The following is a 9,289-nucleotide window of genomic DNA, read 5'->3' as shown; positions in this document are numbered from 1 at the left end:
CCCCTGCCAGCCTAATCGCCCCAAACTGCCGCCCCCCCCCCCGACAGCCTGGTTGCCTCTTACTGCCCCCCCCCCCTGCCAGCCTGGCTCCCCTAACTGCCCCCCCCTGCCGGGCTGGTTGCCCCTCACAGCCCCCCACTGGCCTGGTTGCCCCATGCAGCCTGGTTGTTCAGTCATTTGGTTGTCCCTCACTAACCCCCCTGCTGGGTTTGGCAAAGGGGGGCCTCTTGGGGGGGGCGGGGGGGTTAATTTGGATATTACCTCATTATATAGGATGGACAAACACGCTGTCTGGCCCATGAAGTATGCAGCACAGAAACATTCAGAGCAAAGCTTGGCCATCCCTTTCCTCCCCGGAAACCTCAAATACAGTTTGGTATTCATCATTAGAATCCCCTTTCTCCATATTTACATACCTAACTACAATTTATGCTTTATTTTTTCCTTTTCATTATAAAGTAAAACATTAAAAACCATGTCAAACACAGTGGATTATAAGGCAGACACCCTTGTCACTCCCACTCAGGTCAAGAAATAGAACTTTACCAGCTGTATTGGTCAAGAGTCTCCAGAGAAACAGAACCAACAGGACGTGTGTGCATATACAGAGATTTACCTTAAGGAATTGGCTCCCACGATGGTGGAGACTTGGTGAGTCCAAAATTGCAGGCTGGAGACACAGGGAGGAGTCTGTGGTAGACTTCCTTCTTGATCAGGGGAGGTCAGTCTTCATTGTCTGAAGACCTTCAACTGATTGCATGGGGCCTACCCGCATTATGGAGGGCAATCTGCTTTGCTCAAAGTCCACTAATTTAAATGTTAATATCCAAAAAACACCCTCACAACAACATCCACAACATTTGACCAAATATTGGCACTGTGACCCGGCCAAATGGACACAAAACCTTCACGCCAGCCACCTCAAGCCCATTCGTGCTCTATCCCAGTCACAGCATCACTCCCCCCAAAAGTAACCTCTCTCCCTGTGTTTTTTTTTCTTTTCTTTTTTAAAAATATATTTTTATTGATTTCAGAGAGGGAGAGGGAGAGAAAGAGAGAAACATTAATGATTAGAGAGAATCATTGATCGGCTGCCTTCTGCACACCCCACACTGGGAATCGAGCCTGCAACCCGGGCATGTGCCCTGACCAGGAATCGAACTGTGACTTCCTAGTTCATAGGTCGGCGCTCAACCACTGAGCCATGCCAGGCCGGCTCTCCCTGTATCCTATGTGATTTCATCGCAAGTATGCAGCTCTAGACACTAGTCTTACCCACTTTTTTTTTTTTTTTAAAAAAAAGGTCATTTCTTCCAGTCTCTAATCTACAGGTTTCCCCTTCATCTCTTCCCTTTCCACTTTCTGCTGAAGACCCAGGCTGCTATTTGTGGAGTTTTTTCGTCTGGATTGTACTGATTGCACACTCATGGTGCCATTCGGTATGGTTTTGGCCCCCGTGTCTCTTACAAACCAGCAGCGGAATCAGCAGCTTGAGCAGAGTCTGGCTGATCTCGGGTGAGAGGCACACTGTGGCTGGGGTTTGCTCCTTTTTGATGATACAGTGGCTGATCTTCAATGCAGAGATCCATTAATTCATTGAGGAATTGCAAATGGGTGAAATTCTAATTTTATTTTAATTTATTAGCTGAAATAACTTTATAAGGAGTCACTTCCTCCCCTTATCTGCTATATCCACTGGTATAGCTCATGCAGAAAAGGCAGAAAAATCCATTTTATCCTATTTACCTAATTTTAATAAATTGGTTCCTTTCCTCAAAATGTGATCCAATAACCTTTCTAAATATCTTGAACTTACAGTTTAAACATATCTAATGGGTTTCAATCCACTGCACTTTACTGAAGCCCAAAGTATCCTTTTCATGGCCGATGGAATCTTCCAGGTTGATTCCCAAAGCCTTTTTAAAAATGTATATATTTTTTATTGTTGATAGTATTACAGATGTCTATTTACACCCCCCCCCTTACCTCTCCTCCCAGCCCCTATCCACGCCCACCCCCAGTCTTCACTACCCCATTGCCCGTGTCCATGGGCTATACATGTAAGTATACAAGAAGTATAAGTTCTTTGGTTTATCTCTTCTCGTCCTTCCAACCCCACATCAAGGTATCTCAGTCTGTTGCATGCTTCTCCCAAAGCCTTTTGATGTGACCCTAATAAACTTCGGTAGCTTTCTTCCTATTTGGTATTTCAAGATGATCCGTTCTTATCTTGTACATTTCCTGTCCCAAAGCTAGGATCAGCTGACCTCTAAGAAACCCTGGTTTCTTTTCATGAGAAATGATATTTTGAGACAACAATCCGAGTGCTATTGTTTCTAGGTCTCTGTGAACGGAGAAGAGGCACTACTCTAGACACATATATGCATGCATATACATTATATATGCATGTGATCAAAGACCTCAGCAGTTCATACTGTTTTTCCCAGTTCCAATTCTGGACGACTAGATTTTAAATTAACCTCATATATATTGTATCTCCTTTCTCCCACATCAGGAATGCTGGTCCTCAAGGGTACAGGGGATGATACAATTAGAATATCTCAGAATAATAACATGATACTACCATCAGTGATTGTAATCACCAAAAAAAGTTCTACATATGCGATCCCCATTTTCCAGGTTTTTAAATGGTTGGACCTATATTGCATACCACATTCTTTTTTAATCCTCATTTAGATTTGGGTTGATGGGAGGCAGGTGTTCCAAGTTAAAGTTCATAGGTTTTTTAAAATAAAGTATTTTTTATATATTTTTTATTTATTTCAGAGAGGAAGGGAGAGAGAAAGATAGACACATCAATGATGAGAGAGAATCATTGATATGCTGCTTACTGCACAACCCCTACTGAGGATCAAGCCCAAAACATTGATATGCTGCCTACTGCACACCCCCTACTGAGGATCAAGCCCAAAACCTGGGCGTATGCCCTTGACCAGAATGCGAACCAGGGCTTAAAGTGCATAGTTTTAAAGAGCTGTCTGCAATGACCCAGCCACGTTTCCACACACGTACTAGATCTACAGTGTCTTTCCACTGACCCAGCCACGTTTCCACACACTAGATCCCATCACGTTTTCGCAGATTTTATTGTGGTTTCACACATGGTGTCGGATGCTGTGGTGTTGAGCCATGGTTGCTCACCAGGAAACCAGGGGGCATGTACAGAAAACCAGCACGCCCGCTGCAACCCTAGAGTTCTGATCGCGGCTGTCTAGGCGAGGCCCTGGGACCAGGGCTCCTAGGGTGAGTCTAGTGAACAGCCGGTACTGAGAGTCGCTGCTGGACAGACAGCTTCCCCGCAGGCACAGCTTCCCCTCAGGCACAGGACCAAACCCAAGGTTCCTATCACGCCCACAGGCCTTGCTGATCAGACCGAGTCACCTCTCCCTCGTCCCTCGCTCACCACACTCCAGACACGGGAGCCTCTTTGCTGTTCTCAAACACACCAACCCAATTCCCATGCCAGGGCATTTGCCCTTGTCAGGACCCCTTTCCGGAATGTTCTTCCTCTAGGCATTTGCCCGTCTTGCTCCCTTACTCCATTCACGTCTCTACTCAAATGCCACCTCCTCAGAGAAGCCCTCCGTGGCCACCCACCTCAAATACCAGCCTTCACTGAACTCTACCGCCTTACTCTGTGTATTTTTGCTTCGTAGCCCTTATCAACATTAGACATTATATATTATATATTTAGTTTATCTGGCCTATATCAATGCCTGGAAAACAGTAAAAGCTTAATAAATATTTCTGAACAAATGAAGAGTGGATGGGAATAGATGTAAAACAATGCAAGCTCTCACGTGTAGGTAGCGCTTGATTAACTGTGAGTTTCTTCCCCAACTCACAGAAAGCCAGTTGGTTCCACTGCCTTGTGACAAATTACTAAAAAAACAGCGACCCCTGCTGGAATTTGCATCTGAGTCCCAGAAGGCATAGAAGTCCACCAATGCCAGTGCCAAGAAACAGCTAGATGTAGAAATAACCAGCACCTGCGAGGCCTTCTGATGTGCATTCCTGACAAATTCCCAAGAAGACGTTTCTGACGATTACAAAAGCCTTTGGTTGGTACCACATCTTCCAAAGCAGGTGCTTCCTGCTGCCCCGTGGCCACGACGGGGAACTCCCAGACCTTCTTTAGTCAGAAGGAAAGTGCGGGCAGCTGGGCTTTCCTGGAGCCCTTTGACAGAACACCTGTGGTCATTGGACCAGGCCCCGGCACCGCCAGCGTCTCGGGCTTCCATTTCTTAGAAACAAGAAACAACTGGGGTGACTGCCTCGTTTGGTGGCTTCTGCGGGGGGACAGCTGAGAGAAGTGCCTACAGGCCACCTCTCCAGAGCCCAACCCTGTCTGACCTTGGTCCTGCCACCTGACATAGCCCCTGCTCTTAACCGGTCACAGCTAGACCCCATGATTTGGTCTGAGCACTCACTAAATGTCTGTAAACTCCACGAGGGCCGGCTTTATCCATTATGTACGCCCCCCCCCCAATACATTAATCCCCATTTAACCCAAAGCAGATTACCAAATAGTTGGTGAAGGAAGATAACAATCGCTAGCATTTACAGAGCACTCACTGTATGCCGTGCACTGTAGGAAGCCCACACACTTCCCATACATCAGTTCATAGATTAGGGTGACCCACTCGTCCTGGGGTGCTCAGGACGGTCCCTGGAACTCCCCCAGCCCCTGAAAGATGGGAACAGTTGGTCCCTGTATTCATCAGCTCAGGCTGCCATAACACTAGACCACAGACTGGGGGGCTTAAGTAACACAACAGAAATGAATTTTCTCACAGTTCGGGGGCCTGGAAGTCCAAGGTCAAGACGCCATCAGGGTTGGTTTCTGGGGAGACCTCGTCCTGGCCTATCTGCTGCTCTCGCTGTGCAGAGGGTTGGTCTCCTCCCTTCTTAGAAGGCCTAGTCCCCTCCCAAGGCCCCTCGCCCCTGGGATGCCGGCTGTAGGTCCTCAATACTTACTGGTCACACGTGGGTTGTTACTTTTAGTAGCTGAGTGGGCACACAGGCCTACCTCGTTTTATTGCACTTCACAGGTGTTACAGGTTTGAAGGCAAGAGCCTTCACCAGCAATAAGATTACAAGCCGCTTTATTGCAATACTCGCTTTGTTGTGATGGAACTAAACCCGCAATTCTGAGGTGTACCCGTACTAAGAATTCTTTCCAGGTTTGTAAACCAAACCAGGACCCAACTACGGCTCGTGACTTCATTGCAGTTGAGTCTCACTGAAGGTGGGTCTTACCAAAGATTAAAATCCGGGTGAACGGCAGGGGGCAGCAGAGAATGTCGATTCTGCCAGAAGGTACCCTGTAGGCGAGGGCTCTTGGCACCTTTTGCTGGAAACTCAAACTGAGCTCTCTGACACATGGTCGGTGCCGCCCTCCTCTCTCCTTCCTGTGGTGACGGGGGACAGAGGATGTTGAGGGGAGCCCCCTATGAAAGGGAAACTTCAGGGAAACATTTTCTTGACTCAGCACTTAGGACAGGACAGTCCCCAAGCACAGAGGCCGCCACAGGGACAAACCCTCCGACTCCCACACTCAAGGGGCCAAAAAGCTGCATGTGGCTCGCGAGCTGCAGTTTGCCGACCACTGTGTTAGACCATTTTTCAGTTTCAATGTGTTAAATTATTAAATATGATGTTTGTTAATTTAGGACCTGCCTTTTCTTACTCATCCTTTTTTAAAAATATGTTTTTATTGATTTCAGAGAGAGGAAGGGAGAGAGAAATAGAAAGATCAATGCTGTTTCTATCATGGATCGGCTGCCTCCCAAAGGTCCCCTCCTGAGAATCAAGCCCACAACCCAGGCACGTGCCCTGACCAGGAATCAAACCGTGACCTCCAGGTTCATGGGACGATGCTCAACCAACTGAGCTGCACCAGCTGGGCTTACTCAGCCCTTTTAATGACAGGCTTCCTGACACCTTGGTGACACACACTAACTCCTGCTCCTGTTCAAAGACCTTGGAACACTTAACGGTATGTTTCTGCAGTAAAACTGTCTACCTAACTATTCACTAATACTTTTTTTCTTAAATCCTCACTGGAGGATATTTTTTCCATTGATCTTTAGAGAGAATGCGGAAGTGGGGAAGGAGAAAGAGTGAGAGAGAGAAAGAAAGATCCATGTGAGAGAGACACATCCACTGGTTGCCTCTCGCACAAACTCCAACTGGGGCCGGGGATCAAACCTGCAACCGAGGTACATGCCCTTGACCAGGAATCAAACCCACGCCCCTTTGTTCGTGGGTCAGTGCTCTAACCACTGAGCCCAAACCGGCCAGGGCTCACTAATAATTCTAAACATCTAACATAAGCTCTTATAGAGGATGTTTGAAAATAATGAGAGTACCTACCTCTTTTTTTTTTTTTAATGCTCACCCAAAGATATTTTCCCATTGCTTTTTAGAGAGAGTGGGAGAGGGAAAGACAGAAATATTGATGTGAGAGAAACACATGAATTTGTTGCCTCCTGCACAAGCCCCAACCAGAGCCCGGGCCGGGGAGGAGCCTGCAACTGAGGTAGTGCCCTTGACCAGAATCGAACCTAGGACCCTTTGGTCAACAGGCCGGTGCTCTATTCACTGAGCCAAACCGGATAGGGCTCTACCTCTTTTTGATGCCAAGACACCCTCAACATCAAGAATTATTCCTGTTTAGTCCTAGCTGGTTTCGCTCCGTGGATAGAGCATAGGCCTGAGGACTCAAGGGTCTCAGGTTTGATTTCGGCCAAGGGCACATGCCAGGGATGCGTCTCAATCCCCAGTAGGGGGCGTGCAGGAGGCAGCCAACCAATGATTCTTTCTCATTATTGATGTTTCTATCTACCTTATCCTTCCTCTCTGAAATCAATAAAAAATATATTTTGAAAAAATATTCCTATTTAGATTTTTAAAAAATATATTTTATTGATTTTTTACAGAGAGGAAGGGAGAGGGATAGAGTTAGAAACATCAATGAGAGAGAAACATTGATCAGCTGCCTCCTGCACACTCCCCACTGGGGATGTGCCTGCAACCAAGGTACATGCCCTTGACCGGAATTGAACCTGGGACCTTTGAGTCTGCAAGCTGACGCTCTATCCACTGAGCCAAACCGGTTAGGGCTCCTGTTTAGATTTCTACACATCCTCTACTCTAAACCTACCCTCATGGCCTTTAAATTACAGTCTGACCAGAGCAGACAATTGGTCTTTCTGAGCATGTCATGTACATGAACGTAACTGATTCACCGGATTTCTGATTGAGGATTCAAGTCCATAGAGGAACCTCGGTTACTTCTTTCCCCACAGCGCCACCTGCTGACCACAGCTCCCACCACAGGATAAGGACCCACTACTCAATGATGGGGCCCCAGGCGGGTTCAGCATCTTCAGGGACCAAAGCAGCTTGAAGTGCAGGCAGTGCTCACAGGGGTCAAAGTTCAGGCCCCGTATCCGTCAGACCCGGGTTCGGATCCCAGCTCCAACACTTACTCTCTGGGCCAGGGCTTAACCCTGGCAAACCTCACTTTCCCAGCTCTGAACAGGGACAGGAACGGTGCCGACCTCACCCGGCAGTTAGAACCAAAGGCGATAGATAGAGCGGGTCAACTACCTAAAGGGCCTGAGCCCAGGAAGCACCATTGCACGGCTGCCGTTACTCACATTTAACACTGACCTGCTCCTTCATGGACCCCAACGACAGTTTGGATCAGTCGAGCACTTTTTTCTCTGAAAGGTTTGCCAACTCCATTAGGCTGATTATAGTCATTAAGCCAGTTTAGACAATAACACAAGTTGAGGTGGTAAATGTCACAACATGTAAGGAGCCAGTATGAAAGCTTCATTATCGTTTACCTGCACGTGAGCTTTTGACCTAATTCACCTGCTGTGAAGACTGGGGATGCAAGCACTAGTCCCCAGACAGTGGGCATGCGTGTGCACACCTCATTTTAGCCTCTCCAGTGACACACCGGGACTTGAGGTGGTGACTGCCACCCGGAGAGGCTTGTGCACACGTCACACTCAGAAGGCGGCTTGGCACAGGCCCTGGGCCCTGTCAGCTACTGTCACACCAGCCGCTGAGAGCACACGAGTCTCAGGCAGGGCCCTGGTCCTCAGAAAGCCCTAGTGTCCTTCATAAAATTTACTTTCTCCGGGGCTTGTTGGGCAGGTTTAGAGGTAAATAATGTACACAGTGATATTTAAAAGTGAATTTGAAAACAAAACCACGTTTAAGACGATGGCTTTGTTTAATCGATTGTAAAATGCACATTTTCACCCCCAAACCTTACATCTCTGAAGTCAGGATGCAGCTTGGAGCATCTCTCGCATCACTGTCGGCTAGGTGGCAATTCTGACAAAATCGTCACTGCCACCACCCATTCATTTCCTTTCTATGAGCACACAGTCCTACAGCTTACAACTGCCAACCTCTTAGATCCGATGAAACATATGCAGCACATCAACTAGAAACCCATTTCGGAACCTCTGGCTCACTCCGACCACAGCCCTAAATGTCCAGGTACAGCGCCCCCTGGTGGGAGGACTCAAGGCCAGGAAGGCGGGAGAAGAGAACCGCACCTGCTTTTCAGAGGGACGGAGAGCTCAGCCCGAGGCCGTGCTGAAGACCTTGCACGTGTCCATTCCGTGTTAAATGCACCGGGATCTCCCTCCGGAAATGGCTTCTCCCAGGCCCGGCAGATACAAGGAAACCCCAAAACTTACCCTCTGGGGCTCTCTCTGCGGTAACTGTATGGAGATCCGCTCTGGACATTCTAGGACCCACCACCTGTATGTGATGGGCGGGGCTTCTCGTGCTAAAGGAACTAAATTGTTCTGGGACGAAACTGCCACAACACGGACGTGGGTTTATATTTTCTACTTGGCTGTTCACATACCTAATGGGGGAGCACACCCCCTTCAGGCGCCTACACACGTGTGCACACCCAGCACGCCATCTCGTTGGTGCTGCCCTGTCCACGAGGGAGACCTGAGGTCCTCCCCTTCATTTCCCGCCTGCAGCCAGGTCACCCTCCTACCTTTTCCCACAGGCACACTGTGGGCGTCTCGCTCTTCCATCCGGTATGAGCATGATGGCGTGGCCTCCGGGGGCCCGGGAGGGCTGTCTGGGGTCGGCTTCGCTGGTTCTCCAGAACCGTTGTTTTTGCGTTTGAAGAATTTGATGAAGGTTCTGGCTCCAATCCAGCGCTTGTTCCTATTAGAAGTAGAGGCTTAGGACTCTGCCAGCCCTCACTGTCCCTCCAGCT

At 48.3% G+C, this 9,289-nt stretch overlaps 1 long non-coding RNA gene across 1 annotated transcript; it reads left to right on the top strand.

Annotated features, from left to right (window-relative positions):
- Positions 1-325: 325 nt before the first annotated feature.
- Positions 326-5,706, top strand: LOC111828273. Its single transcript, XR_002832085.1, has 3 exons — positions 326-651; positions 3,103-3,264; positions 3,869-5,706. It is a non-coding gene; the product is annotated as an uncharacterized LOC111828273 (long non-coding RNA).
- The last annotated feature ends 3,583 nt before the right edge of the window (positions 5,707-9,289 follow it).

Source organism: Myotis lucifugus, unplaced genomic scaffold (assembly GCF_000147115.1).
Source record: "Myotis lucifugus unplaced genomic scaffold, Myoluc2.0 scaffold_316, whole genome shotgun sequence".
Lineage (NCBI taxonomy): Eukaryota > Metazoa > Chordata > Mammalia > Chiroptera > Vespertilionidae > Myotis > Myotis lucifugus.
Note: the sequence above shows the minus strand (reverse complement) of the source record. Positions and strands in the feature narration are given on the sequence as shown.